The 17,927-nt window shown below is 36.1% G+C and overlaps 1 pseudogene; it reads left to right on the top strand.

Moving 5' to 3' along the window:
* The first annotated feature begins 8,107 nt into the window (after window positions 1-8,107).
* On the top strand, window positions 8,108-15,160 carry LOC143602842 (CENP-B homolog protein 2-like; annotated as a pseudogene).
* The last annotated feature ends 2,767 nt before the right edge of the window (window positions 15,161-17,927 follow it).

Raw genomic sequence — 17,927 nt, 5'->3', positions numbered from 1 at the left:
CAAGTGTCACAATGGCACATAAGGAACCGACTTAGCTTGAAGCAATGCAAGAGGAGCTGCAGCAGTTTTTTCGACTGGGTGTATGGGACTTGATAGATAAACCCGATAGAGTCAAAAAGGCTATACCGACTAAGTGGGTTTATAAATGCAAAAAGGACAATCGTGGGGTGATCGTACATAACAAAGCACGATTAGTCGTCCTAGGTTATAATCAACAAGAAGGCATTGATTACACCGAGGTGTATGCTCCAATAGCACGACTGGAAGCTCTACGCATATTTTTAGCCTATGCAGCTTATAAGAACTTTATGGTTTATCATATGCATGTAAAATCAGCATTTTGAATGGGGAAATACATGAGGAGGTGTGTGTGAAGCAACCTCCAGAGTTTGAAGATCCCGAGTATCCTGAGCGTAGTTTTTCATTTAAGCAAAGCTCAGGTTTACAACCAGGCCCTGAGAGCTTGGTACAGCACACTTGCTGACCATTTGTTGGATAGTGGCTTCAAACGGGGGACTGTAGATTGTACCCCTATTCTATAAAAAACAATGGTGAAGATCTGATCCTCATCTAGATTTACGTTGATGATATCATATTTCGCTCAACAAACGACAAGCTGTGTAAAGACTTCGAGAATACGATGCAGACTAAATTCGAAATGAGTTCGATGGGAGAGATGAAATTTTTCTTAGGGCAGCAGGTTCACCAGTCTGATACGGGAATCTTTATTCATCAGACGAAATACGTGAACGACGTCTTGAGCCAATTTAAGATCACTGCCAAGAAAAATCGCCCTCGAAACCTCTTCCCGTGGGGAACAATTTGTCACCAGGACGAATTGGAGGATACCGTAGATCCGACCCTTTATTGAGCTATGATAGGATCTTTAATGTACTTTACTGCTTCTCATCCTGATATCATGTTTGCTGTTTGTTTATTTTGCCAGGTATCAGTCAAGTCCCCGAGTGACTCATTTGGCGGCGGTTAAGTGAATCATGCACTATCTGAGGGGTAATACTAACATCGGGTTACGGTATCCCAAGGATGATAGTCTCGATTTGACGGATTATACCGATTCAGATTATGGAGGGTGCAAGATCAATTTCAAATCAACAATGGCGGGTTGTCAATTCTTAGGAAAACGGCTTGTTTCCTTGCAATGTAAGAAGCAGACAACTGGTCTCAACTTCAGCAGCCGAAGCGTAGTTTGTGGCGCCTAGAGTTGCCTATTCACAAGTTGTCTAGATCCAGCAGCATCTGCGGATTACGGTTTAAAGTTTCTTACAACGCCTATTTTTATTGAATAATTCTGCTGCCATTTCTATCACCAAAATCCCCGTTCAAACACTCAAAAACTAAGCACATCGATATCAGATATCATTTTACCCCGTGACTATTACGAAAAGAAATTAATCAATATAGATAAAATACACACGGATTTCCAAAAAGCTGACCTTTACACCAAAGTGTTTGATAAAACAAGATTTAAATATTTGCTTGGTATAAACGGATTTTAAAGGTTAACTGAAGTTCAATTTCTCGGTTAAATCATTTACTTTTTTATCATTTTATTTTTTTTCTCATGTTTTCTTTTCATTTGTATGTTTTTTAGGGGGGGTGGGGGGGGATGAAAATAGAAAATTCAAAAATATTATGATTTAGTTTGTATAGAAAAAATTTAAAATCCAAAAACATGCAAATATCAAAAATCCAAAAACATTGAAAAGTTGCTCCTCAAAATGAGTTTTTGAAGCAAAAAGGGAAAATGATAGTACAATTGACGTGTCGGATCTAGCACATGAATAAATTAGATTGAAAAGTGCCGTAAGACCAGCAATATGATATGAAAAGATAGGCTTGACAGACTATGTAGGAACTAATAAGATATAAACATAACGATCACCGAATCTAGTGGTATTACATCTTGATGCTTAATTCTATATCTAATTTGAAATTCGAAAGTTTAAATATTGGATCCTATCCTGCGCGATAAGACTATCCGACCTGATTTTGTAAATAGATTTTTGCAAATAGACTATCCAACCTGATTTTGCAATCTAGTGGTATTACTGTGTGTGCATGCATAGATTTTGCAAATAAATTCAGCTTATTTGTCTTTTTATTTTGTAAAGAAATTCAACTTTATTTTTTCTTTATTTTTTGTTCAAATATTGGATCCTCTCCTGCGTGATAAGACTATCCGACCTAGGAGATTAATATTTTAATATTTTGCTTTATTTTTCTTGGTGTTTCGTATAAAGTCTTGGACTTTCTTCCGCGCGATAATGTTGGATTATCTAAATTGATCATTAAGACTTTATAAACTTCAACTTATTTTTACTTTCTTATTTTGTTAAAATGGAACCTTATCTACGTATAGTAATACCGATCTTAAGGGAAAATTTTAACGTTCTACTTTATTTTTACTTTCTTTATTTTTGCATGTTTGTGGGAAAACTAGGTATGATTGATTGATTGATATTTTTGCATGAGTCACAGTTAATCAGATCTTGGAATCAAAAGAAAAAAGTACATGTGAAAATTTCACTGTATAAGAGATAGAAAAAGTTATGTCTGATAGGCAGGGCTCCCACATAAGATTCGTGCTTAATTGAACCTTAAAACATATAGTAAAGTTTCCGACAAGTCTGTGTAAAGTTTAAGAGGACAATTATATCTGCAATCATCGTTGGATTACATGTATAACAAGATTGAAATTGAAGTGTTGCTTAGATAAGAATAAGTCAATATGATTTCTCTGCTCGAACTCACAAAAATATGTACTCCTTTAATTGTCTTTACATTAATTGTTTTACATTTTCCTATTTCATTTTTGTTATTTTTGTTGAAAAATGAAAAATACCAAAAAGATTTTTAGTGTGTGTTGATATAAATTTGGAAAAAAAATCAAAAATATTTTGTTTCTTTCTTTTTGATTTACCGACGCGAGCGAACTATTCAAAGATAAAATCAAAAAGATTTTTCCTCACATTTTAAGTTAATCCGCTCTTAACGTATTGATTTTAAAGTATATCCACTTAATTTAATGATTTCCGATTAAAGTTTGGTCGGTTAGCGTAAATAATATTAAAGTATTATCACTTGTAACCCTAATTGGATTAAAAGTGATTATTTAATTGTTTTTTAATGAAATTGATTTCATTCGTTAAGGGGTATTGCTTATTCGTTATAACCGTATAACGAATGACATGACATTCGTTAAAGATTCCTAACCGTATGAAACTCATTCAATAAGAATGCACATTCGCTTCCGCTTGCAAATAACGAATGTGTTCATTTTATGCACTGTGTTAACGAATGGTGATTTAATTTATTGTATTCGTTTAAAAAATTAACGAATGACTAACTTATTCGTTAAAAAGTTAACGAATGATAGTTATTCGTATGTTTTTTTAACAAATAGCTAAGGGTTTATTCGTATGTTTTTTAACAAATAGCTAAGGGTTAAAAAGTTTACGAATAGTCTCATTCGTTATTTTGAATTAACGAATCGCCTAGGGTTTCGTGCAATTATTGCTGAGGGTTTATAATCCCTAGACGACGAACAAAGACCCATTCGTCTTCACTATTTTATTGCAATAACAAAGAGAAACTATTGCAAAATTTTCCAGAAATCAAAACCTTGATGTTACTCAATTTGACTGATCGTTTGTGAATCTACAGGTAAAGGCAAGTTCATCCATACCAGTTTCACCCGGTTTGGTCCTGTATTGAATGGTTAATTGATTAGTTTTTAAGATTGTAAGGCCCCGAACCTCGGGAACCTCACAGTTGGTAATCATACAAAACACTTATAAAATATTCAAACTAAAAAAAAATCAATCGTTCCATTAAGCAACCAATTTCAGAGTAAAATTCAGCGGAAAACGTAAATAATAAAATAAGTTCCCAAAATCCGGGAATTTTGCCCAAAACCAACTTAATTATCTTTAATAAAAATTTTAAAAGGAAATGTTTAATAATAAAGTCTTCAAATCCCATATGCCCTTCACCATCCAAGTAGCTCCGTGCACATCCAAGCGATAAGGCATCCTCTTCCTAACCTGAAACTCACACTAACATGCACACAAAGTCAGCTTAAGCTGAGTGAGTTCAAGTTTTAAATAAGTAAGAAAAGTCTTAATAATCATTCCAACGGTTTTAAAACTGTAAACGGAAATACATCAGTTAGGTCATCACATTTAATAAATCACTAGGTGATACCAATATGCGCGTTTAAGAGTCGTTTAGGCCATTAACATTCAACACAACCCCGTGTGGACCCAACATGATAAAATCACAGCCAACAAATCCACACGACGCTACACGAGTCAAATGGGTCGGTAACTCGCAAGTACGACGCACCAACTACTCAATAAACGAAATTGCGCGTTCTACCGACCCGTTGGAGTAACCGACAACCAATTCAGCCCCATGACTTATAAAAATGAATTTTGAATAGCCCGTACATCAAAACAAGTGTCCCCGAGCTGAATTGGTCGTTTATCACTTCAACCCTCGCGTTAAACGCGCCAAACTACAATTCTAGTCAATCGACCCTAACAATCAAGCTACAACTAGTTGACCAATCTAACGAATACCAATGAACACAATACTTAAGTATGATATACGGGACATACCTAGGAAGATTGGGGGGCAAAAACTCACTTCAAACAGCCCCGACAAGAACCAATTGAACATCCACCGGTTAAGCCTAAACCGAACTTATCGATCAATAACGAGTAAAACGTGTAGATTTTAGCATGCGAAGATGCAATTAATTACATAGGATAACCTTTGAAATAAATTATTAAATTTTTATCAGACTTTAATAAATGTCTTAGGTTTATAAAAATATTTTTCTTATATTTTTCTATTGGATACAAAAATTATAAAAATTCCTCCAACACAGCAAGGTACGTGCAGCTATTTCAGTGCGCAACAAAATGGTTTTATTTTTATAAAATTCATTACCAAACCAAATTTAATGATTCCAATTGGGTTTGATTCTTAACTCAAAATATTAATTTCCAGAAGTGAAACCAACTAATTTGGACTTGTTGAAAAAGAGTTATGATGTCGGGAAGATAGACCAGAATCCATCATCCCGCTTCAGTTTTGAAACACGATCTTATAAATTCATAAAAACCATTCAAATCTTGTCCAAAAATTACCTAATATACCTTTCTAGAAACTATACTCAAAGTAGAGCATCATGCAAAGAATAAATGATCAAAAAAAATGGATCATTATCGCGTTACAGACACTACAATAAACGTATACGAATCTTTCAGCAAATTGTTATCATCAAAACTCAACCTTAACGACCAATAAGCGCGTTAATATGATCAATTAAGGTGTAAAAGACATGGGGAATCATAAAACCGACATTGAATTGAAGTTTTTACGGATCAAACTTGGTTGGACAGAAGATTTTCGAGCAGGGGGGGTGTCTCTCTTCCGATCGGCCGCTAGAATGATTAGGGTTAGGATTATTTCATATTTTATTATGATATAAAATAAATTACACTCTAGTCCCTCCAGTATGAAGTGTAGGGCAACTTGGATGAAAAGTTACATAATTTTAACGTACCGGGATAATGTAAAGGCTCTCGAGAAACGTCGGTTAAATCCCGAGAATAAAACATACTTTACAAGCTTTAACTCTTGGAATCGGAATTAACGGGCGTTACAAAGATGGAACCTACTTGACATATGAAATCCCTTAATCTATTAGTTGGTGATAATAAGATGCGATAATAGACGATTGTACTAATAAACGATTCTAGTATAACATCTAATTGACAGATTTATAGTGTGTATGTTAAGGGTAAATTGCAGATTGAACGATTTTGACACTTTATGTTCTTGGTTATTTTAACTTTTACCGTTAAAGTCAAAATTGAGGGTTTAATGCATTATTTGTTATACATTAACGAATGACATGGTTTATTCGTTAATCTAACAAATAACACATCCATTCGCTAAAGTAACGAATGATAGGGTTATTCGTTAATGTAACGAATAACTTGGTCTTTCGTTAAAGTAACAAATGATTGGATCATTCATTAAGGTAACGAATAAGTTGTAAGTTGTTCATTCATTTAAATAACGAATGAACAGATTCGTTAAATTTTAACGAATAGCTACTTGATTCGTTCAGAAAATTTTGACGAATGTGATCTCATTTGTCAATCAGAAATATTTTTCTTCAATATTTAAATACTAATGTATTCGTTTTTAACAATATGGCTAAAGAGAATGTTCTTGCTCCCATACCTGAGCAACAACCTAATCGGGAAGCTAATGCTGATGTTCAAGAAGCCGAACCAGTGTTGTTACCTTCGGATAAAAAGCCCAACATCTATGCATTTTTACAAGACGAGTTCTTCGGTTGTGCTATGTTTGGTGGTATTATCAGTTTCCTAAAATGATCTCGGATCTATCGAGCTATCTCTACTGATACGATTGTATACCAGAGTATTATACGTGCTTTCTGGGATATGGCCCGTTATATTGAGGGGGAGAATCATATTGAGGCGGTGATTCAGGATAAGCCTGTGGTTATTGATGTACCTGTTATACGAGTCATGTTGGGTTTTAGAGATACGGTGGATGATAGGTGCGAGTTTTATCGGACGTTGATTCGAGGGTTGTTTGGTAGAAAAAGGTATAATGGGGATTTGGACATGTTGATGTACAACAAGGCATATCTGTGTGAGCAATATAATTATCTACTACATGTACTTATACATTTCTTAGGGGGACGGAAAGCTATGTATCATGTTGCAGTCAGCCTTTGTTGCTTAGGTTCTTAACAAACCATTCAACTTCTTGGAAATGGTGTTCTTTCACTTAAAGGAGAACTACACGACACCTCAGCATTGAATTTTAATGTATCCTCGATTTATCCAGTCGATTATCAACAATCTACAGCTTTACTTGATTAAGGACCCGACAAACAGAGATGAATTAATGGTTCTCGATCATATGAACCTTGATACTATGAGGCGTATTCGTACCTATCTTGGTCAGAAGTTACATGAATGTCCTCGGTACAAGAGTTTGATTGGTCATCTAGCCAATATTGATTATGAAGCCCCACCTAATGATCTCTGGGCTCACGATAATTCAGATTCTGTGCGTGAAGGTGGTGACGGTGGTGCGGGTGATGGAAATGATGGTGGTCAAGGACCGAGTACAAGTTTTTCGAGTGCTGAGATGAGGAAAAGGAAGGGTAAAAAGTCTATGGTCGAAAAGGCTGGGAAACCGAAGAAGTAGAGGGTTCGACGTGGTACCAGGATTGAAATACCGAGTCAACCGGCGATGCCTACTATCAGAACGCCGATACCTGTTTCTATTCACGCGTCAGTGGCTCCTATGATTCCAAGATCTCCTACTCCTATTCCTATGCCTACTTCTCCGGTTGTTTCTCCTACGATTACCTTGATGACTACTACTATGACTGATCCACGGTTTGGTGATATACCACAGGCTGTACTTGCTACTATGCCGAGCCCACAAGCACAAATGGCTTCAGCTAGTCCATCTGTGATGCATAGACCTAAGCATTCCTTTATGTCATTTAACCGTCCTTAAGGTCCAATGCAGTCGGTTCATCCGAATTTCAATCTGATGTCACCTCAAGCCCAAATGTTTCAGCTGCTTAACTTGATTCGTTTGCAACAAACACAAATGGCAGTTGATCGTGTATTCCAACAGCAGATGAGACTTGAGCAGAGGAATATGTATCGTCATATTCAATTCATCCAGAAGGAAAAACAAGGACTTAAAGGCCCTTGTTGCTGCTCAGGGGGAGAACTTGAATAAGCAAGACGAAATCATCCTACAACTGACATCTAAAGAAGATGAGTTGAAAACGTTGAAAAGTGATGATTAAGATCCGAAGGATAATACGAGTGGAAGTAATCAGAAACTGGGCGGGTACTTCATCATCGATAGGTAATCAGGCTGAGGCAAGTGCAAATGGTAGTGGAAGTAACAATTTGCAGATTATAACGTACAAAGATTACACTAATGTCAAGCCGGTCAATATGATCGTGGCTAATATGATTCTATTTGTCGGTATGGACGGGATTGTGAGAACATGGTAAATCCTGATGAGATTGAAGAGGGCGAGTTTATTGATCACTCATTAACAAAAGAACAAATTTCTCCGCTTCTGGGTTTGAACGAGGAGGAAGTAGAAGAATTGGGGAAGACGGCTGATGTGGAAGTGGAATTTAAGTCGAGTGCTAATATTGGTATTCCACGTGGGAATATGCCAGATTATGATGAAGTAGAGGTAGAAGACGTGATTACAGAGGAGTATCCGGATATTTATACGACGAAAAACTCAGATTCTGGTATTCTGTTTTTCACTACTGAACTCTTTGACGCTGCAGAAGAATGTCTAAGGTAAGAAAGAGATCGTTGGAATAATCAAGCAGAAACAAGGGCTGAAACAGTGAAGGAGAAGAAAAGGAAACGTGCTTTGGATGGTATGTTCGGTCACAATGTTAAGAAGATGAACAAGATGATCGAGACCCTTCGCGACAAAAAAAGCAAAGAGATAAAACAAGCGAAGACTCGAACATCAACATACCAGATGAAGAAGTACAAGAGCTCGAGATCGGTGAAAGGTAATATCGTTACATGGCCTTACGATTCGGAGCTTAAGGTATACGTGGTTAAATGGGAACACGACATTTATTATTTTAAGCATATTATCGATGTGTTATCCATGCCACGTTGGGATGTGAGAACCTTGGCCAACCAACCATTTATCAATCAGGGTAAAGATCAATGGGCCAATTGGTTTTATGAGCATCTTCAACCTGAAGCTCGTTGAGGCTTCAAGTTCTTCAAGCCACAGGTGCCTACTCACAAGTATATTGACGAGATCGATCCACGCACAGACTGGAGGAAGATGGTTCTACAAGTAAAACCACCTAAGACGATGAGGAGGGTTCCAATGAAAATATTCCCTTAGAGTCTGTTCACTACGTTCAATCGTTGGTATTACGATAATCGAACTAGTGAAGCGGTAATCGTATTAGGATCGGGAATGAAGACTGTGTTGGACTCAGTATACCCAAGACACATATTATTATTGATGTGGCTAGTACGTCATGATCCAAGTCGGGTCATACCCAATAACAAGCTAGACAAACACCAATAATATTTGTTTATATATGATCTGATCATAACAAATAAATATTAACACTTGATTTATTTGGAAAGGGGTTTCTAAATATAATGTACTTGTGAAATAAATAAATCATATGGATGATTTATAATTTAAGAGAAAGCATTTCATATTGTTAATTAAGATAGTTAAGTAACAATATATTAAGCATGTTACCTATAATGTGTCATTGTGTATAACACAAAGCATTGTGTATAACACAATATAACTATGTATGACACAATATATGTGTGTATAACACAAAGCATGGTGTATAACACAATATAAGTGTATATGACACAATACAAGTTATATGTAGTACAATGTAAGTTATATTACACAATGGAGGTAATATAACACAATGTAAGTTATATATGGAAAGTTTATAATAATAATAATAATAATAATAATAATAATAATAATAATAATAATAATAATAATAATAATAATAAAGAGAAGGAAGGGGACGCCCCCCCCCCCCTCTCTTACCCTTGTATTATTTTATTATTAATACTCAACTTAGTGGGTACATGCAACCATTCCTATTGGGTACTTGGGAGGTGCTCTTTTGAAAGACAACAACTCTCACTTTCTCTCATAACAACACAAGACACAAAAGAAAATAACTCTCCCTTCTCTCCCTTTTATCTTGAATTCGGCCAAGCAAAGGGAACATCAATGAGGTGATTTTCAAGTGTGAATCCTAGCTAAACAAGGTGTATTGTCGGAGGCTTGGGGTATGCAAGCTTGAGGACCTTCCCATTATAGTTCTTGCCTTCCTACCATCCTCTCCTTCACCCGGATTTGATTCTCTTGAAAGGTAGTCTTACATGCATGAACTTATAGTGACATGCATGTGTTTGATAGTATGTATTTCGTATATGGATCCGGATTCGGTTTTGCATGTGTAAAATTGGTTTTATACATATCAAATTAACAAGATTTAAAACATAGATCCGCTGCGTTTTTCATAAAATTGGGGTTTTATGACTTTGATAATCTTGTTACAACCCAACAATGGCATCAAGAGCCGCTTATACGGATGCATGCTTCATTAGACCCAAACATTTTTAGGTTTATGGTGGGTTTTACCATTTGGCTGAAAATTTTAGGGGTTTTGGTTACCCCATGGTTTTTCAAGATTATACTTTACATGCATGTGGTAATCTTGAAAAACCAAGTCATTTGGATGATTGATTGTGTTGTTTGGACAAAACCCGAAACTTTCGGTTTGGTCTTGATTTGTCCGAAATTTCTAGGGTCATAGGGGAACCATTTTGGTCATTGTGTTATTGCATATTTGGATGTGTAATAGATGTTCATAACCTAGCCATGGCCTTGTGTTTGGTTGAATGTTTGTGTTGTGTTATATATTCATTCGATATGGTTGTATATTTTATTTGGGTTGTGTAATCTATTTATTTATTTCATTTGGTTTGTAATAATAAGTAGATTAGATGCATTTCTTTTACTAGAAAAGTGTATTAGGATATTTTTTTGTAAAAGAAGATGCAAGGAAGGAAGCCCAAATAAAGTGGATGGAGACCACAACGCGGGGGCGAACACTTGGAGCATTTGGATGGGGATCAAATGGGAGTTCTCCGACACAAGCATATGTCCTTTTGGGTCCCTTAGGAGAGACCTCTTGGCACACTTGTCGTCAGTCAACAAGTGTAGTCAACATTAGAAGGCTACGGTTATGAGCTTGTGGTTGTGTATGTTTTGTGCTTGCATGGTTGATTTACTTTTGTTTGTGTTATTGCAATGTGGTTTGCTAACAACTTAAAATCAACAACTAGCTTAAAATTGGTTCCTTAGAAATTGTTAGGTAATAAAATTGGTTTTATTAAAGGCTAATGATTTCACAATAAAATGGGTTTTATTAATAGGAACTTTAAAAATGGGTTTTTCAAGTAAGTACCATACATTTGAATGCATGCAAATGAAAGGTACATAAATTGTTTTCCAACTTAGAATTTAGAAAACGAAAATCCCTTTTATAAAATAAGTCGAACACCATCCTTTTATACAACACTCGAATCACTTGGGAACTCGATATGGGATAAAGGTCACCTAACCATGTTGGAGGAAACTTGTGAGTTTGAGGTGGGTTTACCATATTTGTGGGATAAAGGTCACCTAACCACTTGTATGTGTGAACTCACACGTGTGTCTAAGTAGAACGACTTAAATTGGAAACCATGTGAATAGGGTCACCGAAGCATGGTGTACAATGGTGTTTGTAAGTCCCGTGATGGATCTTTCAATTTGATATCAATATACTTAACAGTTAGGTGGAAACTAACCACTAAGTTGATTCTGTGTAAAACAAGCAAGAACACACCAAACAGAATAAAGAAGCTTCAAAACACACGTATATTATGCATCAAGTGCCTAAGCGCTTAATAACTTACAAGGGTGAAAATTAAAATGATAATGAACGAACCACCCTAAACCATTAACATATGTTCTATATATATTCTACCATCTAAGCCCAAACAAACTAAAGGCCCACTGAGATCAACAGATCTCGGTTTAAAATCAAAAGCCCAAACTATTCAAAACTAGGCCCAAAACTACAAGCATTAACCACAAAATACGACCAAACAATCTCCCTCTTGGTTTATTGCTTGACTTCAGCCTTTTTCAAAAGTGCCAACCGGAAACATTTAACATGCATACATATCTTCATCTTCTGCCTTTCAGCGTATATACTGTGGCTTATAAAAAGACACTTAGAAGTTGAGTATCTTATTTAGGGCCTTTATTCCGGTAATAATAGCCCTGGCCGATAATCCGGCACTAGTCATGCTACTTCTCATAAGAAGTGGATAAACATGACCTCGATTATTATAAACAGCAGCGAGTATTAGGCTCGATTGACTCAGAAAAGTCAAACATGATGTATCTTTGGTAGACCCAATGAGTCCTCAGTCAAGGTATGACCAAGAATGCATCAAAACATCTTCAAAACGAAGATCTATCTGATTGATCAAAAGAATCTAATTAGTCCATGCCGAGAGCTTCAGAGCACTATTCATCATCATCATCACATCACCAAATGCCATTGATGACCAAACCTGTAACTACAATCAACAACTAAACCAATGATCAGTAACTTCAATAGAAAACAAACAAACCTTCCGAATAATGAATCAAATAGATCCAAAGATCACCGAAAACCCTTCAATAAGATTTCTTTACCTTTCAAAGAAATCTACTTAAAAGCACAAAAAAGACAAGAATGGATGTATGGCGGCGGGTAGATGAAGAGTTTGATGGTTATAATGAGCGAAGATTTTGGAAGATAATGGAAGTTGTGAGTTTCAAGAATGATCTATAAGTAGCAATGAGTGCCTTTTAATCTACCTGGTCACATCAAACTTGGCCGAAAACATTTACTGACCGAAAACATCTGGCCGAGAATTATTTACTGAGAGTCAAGAACTCAGAAGACTAAATTCGCTGGGCCAAAATGACCTGGCAGAGAACTATGCAATCCAATGGACCAAACTAACCTTCCCGAGAACTAGATCCACTCACTTAGAAAAAGAACCCCGATAGAAAAATGATTTCTTGAATACACTTCTTTTAATATGAGTAAATATGAGGTAAAAACAAAGATAAAAAAATAAATAATAAATAATAAAAAAAATTAAAAATAAAATATAATAAAATCAAAATTAATTTATCTATCCAGCCTTCGAAGTATTTAACATGTATTGGGATCAAATTTTAGCAGTTTAAACCCTTTTTTAAGAAAAGATCCGAACATGAAATCATATTGATTAAGATACTTTCACAATGATCCATTTTCAGCGTTATTTTGATATAGTGAGAAGGTTGATGGCAAGTATTTGGAACTTAGTATAACTTTCATTGCGCCAGTGATATGATTAGGTTCAATTAGGCATAAAGCTAATATGGATATCACTTATGGACCCATGATGCCCCTTATCTCTTCTCAAAGCGTATTTAGCTTTTCCCAGATCACCACAATTTGACTCCAACCCCCTAGTGCTTTATCAAAATTACTCTATAAAAAATAAATTTTAGGCTTTAAGGTTGAATGTTGGACTTACATGCCATCCGGACTTACAAGCTTTACATTCAGGGTGTTTAGGACTTACTTGTATGCTCCAACCCTGTAGTTCCCTGGTGCCCCTTTAAGCCTTAATAAAAATATGATATAAAATAATTTAAATTATTAAAAAATATATATATATTTTTTTTTGCGATCAAATCACTAACGGACTCGTGTATGACTGGGTAATTACTTTTCTGTCTATCATTCGGAGAGATATACCTAGAGACATGCACACATCTTCAAAATGACTCTCCATAGAAAGTTTAGCAAATTTAGTTTATATCATTTCAAACTTTTACTTATCAAAGAAAGCTACCATACACATCAATGACTAATCAAAAGCCTTTTTAGCTTAATGACTTCACACGTTAGGCACATGTAATCAATTTATCTATCATTTCTCAAAGGTTGGATCAATTTTCATCTGAAAATATTTTTAAGCTTCTAGTAAGCATTTGTTGAATATTAATATCACTTCCCAGATGATAACCCTAAAGAAAATTTTAAATTCAATCACCCCAGTCTCCATCAGTTTTCAGGTAAATGACTATCCCATGTATCTACAAGTAGACGATAGGACCAAACATATAGGAATATACAGTAGAAACTCTATAAAATAATACACTTGGGACCACCAAAATTTATTAATTAAAAGAGTTATTAATTAATCGAAAAATTATTAATTATTAATTTATATATTAATTTATATTTTATTAATTTAGAGTAGAATACTTAGTTTACAAACACTTAAAGTTGATCAGTTTGAAATGAAAGACATCCTTAATATGGATGAAACAGGTTTGTTTTTTTATTATTTTATTTTATATTTTGTACTTTAGTGATGTAATTATTTACATATTTTGATCTTAAACAGGTTTGTTTTTTAGACTTCAACCGGATCATTCCCTTGCAACAATGCAGCTTGAAGGGAAAAAACAAGACAAGGAAAGACTAACTGTTGCTATTTGCTGTAATGAGGACGGTTCGGAAAAACTTCCTTTATGGATTATTGAGAAATATGCTAAACCCAGGTGCTTCAAGAATGTAAACTTGAACAGTCTGAACTGTGAGTACCGTGTTAACAAACGAGCTTGGATGACTGGTGTGTTATTTGAAGAATATATTCGCCAACTTGATAAAAAAATGGTTGGAAGAAAAATTCTCTTGATTGTGGATAATTGCCCTGCTCATCCAAAAATTAGTGAAGGATTACGAAATGTTGAATTATTTTTTTTGCCACCAAACATAACTTCAAAAATTCAACCATGTGACGCGGGGATCATACGAGCTTTTAAGATGCATTATCGTCGTCGATTTTATAGAAGTCTTTTGGAGGGTTATGAATTAGGGGTTCCAAATACAGCAAAAATAAATGTATTAGATGCAATGAATCTTGCAATTCAGCATGGACTATGGATGTTCGTGCAAATACAATTGCGAACTGCTTTCGTCATTGTAAACTTCGATCAACAGATAACATGACTTTTGAGAACTCAGATGAAGGTGGTGAAAGCACTCAAGAACTCCAGAATTTGATCAAAGAGTTGGGTTATCGCAATGCAATGAATGTCGAATATGTTCTGACTCACCCAGAAGAAAATGTAGTTGCACAGTTGTTGGCTGATGAAGAAATTATTGAAAGCATTATTGGAATTAATAAAGATGATATCGATGAAGAAGATGATGAAAGTTCTACAGTGGAGCCCCCTTCGCGAAACGAAGCTATTAAAGCGGCAGTCACATTGAACAATTTCTTGTTGAGCTATGAGAAAACAACAGCAGAAGTTCTTACCATGCTAAGGAAAATTAGAGACGAGATTCAAGGGGAAATTGATTTCAACAAAAAACAAAAGACAATTGAGTCATTTTTCAAGAAACCTTCATAAATCATTCATGTAATATGCTATATTTAAGGAATTATTAATTTATATTTTATATGGGGTCTAAAGAAATTATCAAAAATGTATTATCTTATAATTTTAGCGAATTATTAATTTAGCACCCTATCTCCGAGTGGGGACCAGCAAAAAATATTATCTTAGAGAGTTTATTAAATAATCGAGAATTAATTTATCGAGTTTCTACTGTATGTCCCTCAAACCTAGGTGACCAACATAATTTTCAGTGACGGAATCAAAATAGATATTTTTTTTAAGTTCAGTTGCCCCGGTCACTTTTAGTTCTAAGGTTAATGGCTATCCCGTGATTCAAGAGTTGATTACAGGACCAAACATATGAGATATGTCCGTTGAACTTGAGTAACCGACGTAATTTTAAGCAACAAAACAAAACATTTTTTTTAAATTAAGCACACACACACTATTTTTGTATTTTTCTCCACCACTAAATTTGTACAAACTTAACCTTGAAAATATTTATGTAAAAATTTAACCTAAAAAATACTCAGTCTTCAAAACGTAACATCTTAAGAAACCCTACAAGCACATTGAATCTGGCTGTTCCGACCGGTTTCGTAAATAGGTCCGCCACATTATTATTAGTGTGGACCTGCTCAAGATGAATTAGCTTCCAGTCGTAACAATCATGAATAAAATGAATTTTAATATCTATGTGCTTGGTTTTAGAATGTTGGACTGGGTTTTTAACAATAGCAATCGCAGCATCTTTATCACAAAAAATAGGAGTATCAAGAAAGTCCAAACTGTAGTCCAGCAATTGATGTTCCATCCATATGACCTGAGAACAGCAGGCAGAAGCAGCAACATATTCTGCTTCAGCAGTACTTGTGTACACCGTTTGTTGTCTCTTGTATTGCCACGAAATAACCCGATCCCCCAAAAATTGACAACCCGCAGACCTCGATTTCCTGTCAATGTCATCACCTCCATAATTGCTGTCAGAAAAAGCATAAAGATCAAATTCTGAAGTCTTGGGATACCAAAGACCAAGATTTGGGTTCCCCTTCAGATATCTAAAAATTCGTTTAACAGCAATTAAATGAGAAAGTTTAGGATTAGCCTAGAAACGAGCACGCTGACACACTGCAAACATAATGTGAGGGCGACTGGCAGTCAGATACATTAAGGACCCGATCATCGATCGACCGTATGTTTGATCACGGGTTTCCTGTCAGGATCTGAGGAAAGAAGAGGTCTTTCGGCCATAGGAGTCGCCGCACTTTTGGAGTCCTGAAACTCAAACTTTGCCAACATATCCTCGACGTACTTCCCTTGATGTAGCAGATTGCCTGTTGAACTTTGACGAACCTGCAAACCAGGAAACATTGTCATCTCCCCCAATGAACTCATTTCAAATCTTTTCGTCATCACTTCCTCAAATTCAGAACACAAGGCAGTGCTGGTAGAGCCAAAGATACGTCAACCAAGTATATCTGAACTAAGATCAGATCCTTTCCAACAGTCTTTATAAACAACGTCTGATCAATGGTTCCATGATTATACCCGTGCTCCAACTGATGAGCAGTCAACGTCGCATACCATGCTCGAGGAGCTTGATGAAGCCGTAGAGAGCCATATCCAACAAATAGACATACGACGGATGCTTGGAGTCCAAAAAACCCGGTGGCTGATCCACATAGATTTCTTCCATCACCTCACCATATAGAAACGCTGTCTTGACATCCATCTGATAGACCGTGAAACACATGTACGATGCATATGCCAAGAAAATACGAATAGCCTCAAGATGAGCCACTGGAGCGTACACTTCAATATAGTCTAAACCCTCCACCTAACGAAAACCACGTACCACAAGCCTTGCCTTGTTTCGAACAATGACCCCAGTATCATCCTGCTTATTGCGAAAAACCCATCTTTGTCTAACGACTTCTTCCCAGCAGGTAACTCCACCAACCTCCAGACCTTGAGTTTCTTAAACTGATTTAGTTCCTCATGCATGGCGTCAACCCAGCTTGGTTCTTGCAGAGCCATGTCGATAGAATTGGGCTCAATTTGTGAAATGAAACAAGAATACAGACAATTGTTGATCGCTCCAGTCTGACTTCTGGTTGAAACGCTAGCTTCAATGTGACCAATGATACTTTCAATTGGGTGATCCCATTGAATTCTTGAAGGAACAGAATGATCAGGAACAGAGCAGTTTTCTAGCAGATTAGTTGGTTCTTCGAGAACCTCAGTGAGAGGGTTTCTCCACCCCGATGCAGCGGTGCTGTGTGAGTACAAAGTACTGGCGATGTACTCGTTTAAAATGACATCGGGGAATAGAGTGCTACCAAAAATTTGTCGAATGGCACTCTCCCCGTCAACCGGTAAGTCTTTTCAGTAGAAAGTACCTGTAGCGACACAGTATCAATCGCGTTTTCTTCCAAGTTTTTGGATGATGGCTTAGTGGTTTCTGAGGATTCAGATGGTTCCACACTCAACATAGGAGACTTTTGAACATCAGAGGAAGAATCTTCTTCATCATCGACCACAACAGCATTTCCTACTCTTGAATTATCTGAGTCAGTCACTGAAAACAAATTGAATGGCTGGAAGAGCTTATCGTAGTCAAATAACCAACAGGCCCCACGTGGGCATCTGTTTAATTTTCTTCTAACCAACACACATCATACGACTCGACAATTTGTTTGGATGCCTTGTTGTAAACTCTATAGGCCGTCTGACCGGCATACCCAACAAAGTAACATTCAACAGCTTTGGCTTCGAATTT

Source organism: Bidens hawaiensis, unplaced genomic scaffold (assembly GCF_021521415.1).
Source record: "Bidens hawaiensis isolate Kalapana, Puna unplaced genomic scaffold, B.hawaiensis_p1.1 tig00059913_1, whole genome shotgun sequence".
NCBI classification, from domain to species: domain Eukaryota; kingdom Viridiplantae; phylum Streptophyta; class Magnoliopsida; order Asterales; family Asteraceae; genus Bidens; species Bidens hawaiensis.
The sequence above is the reverse complement of the archived record's forward strand: the minus strand, read 5'-3'. Positions and strand labels throughout refer to the sequence as shown.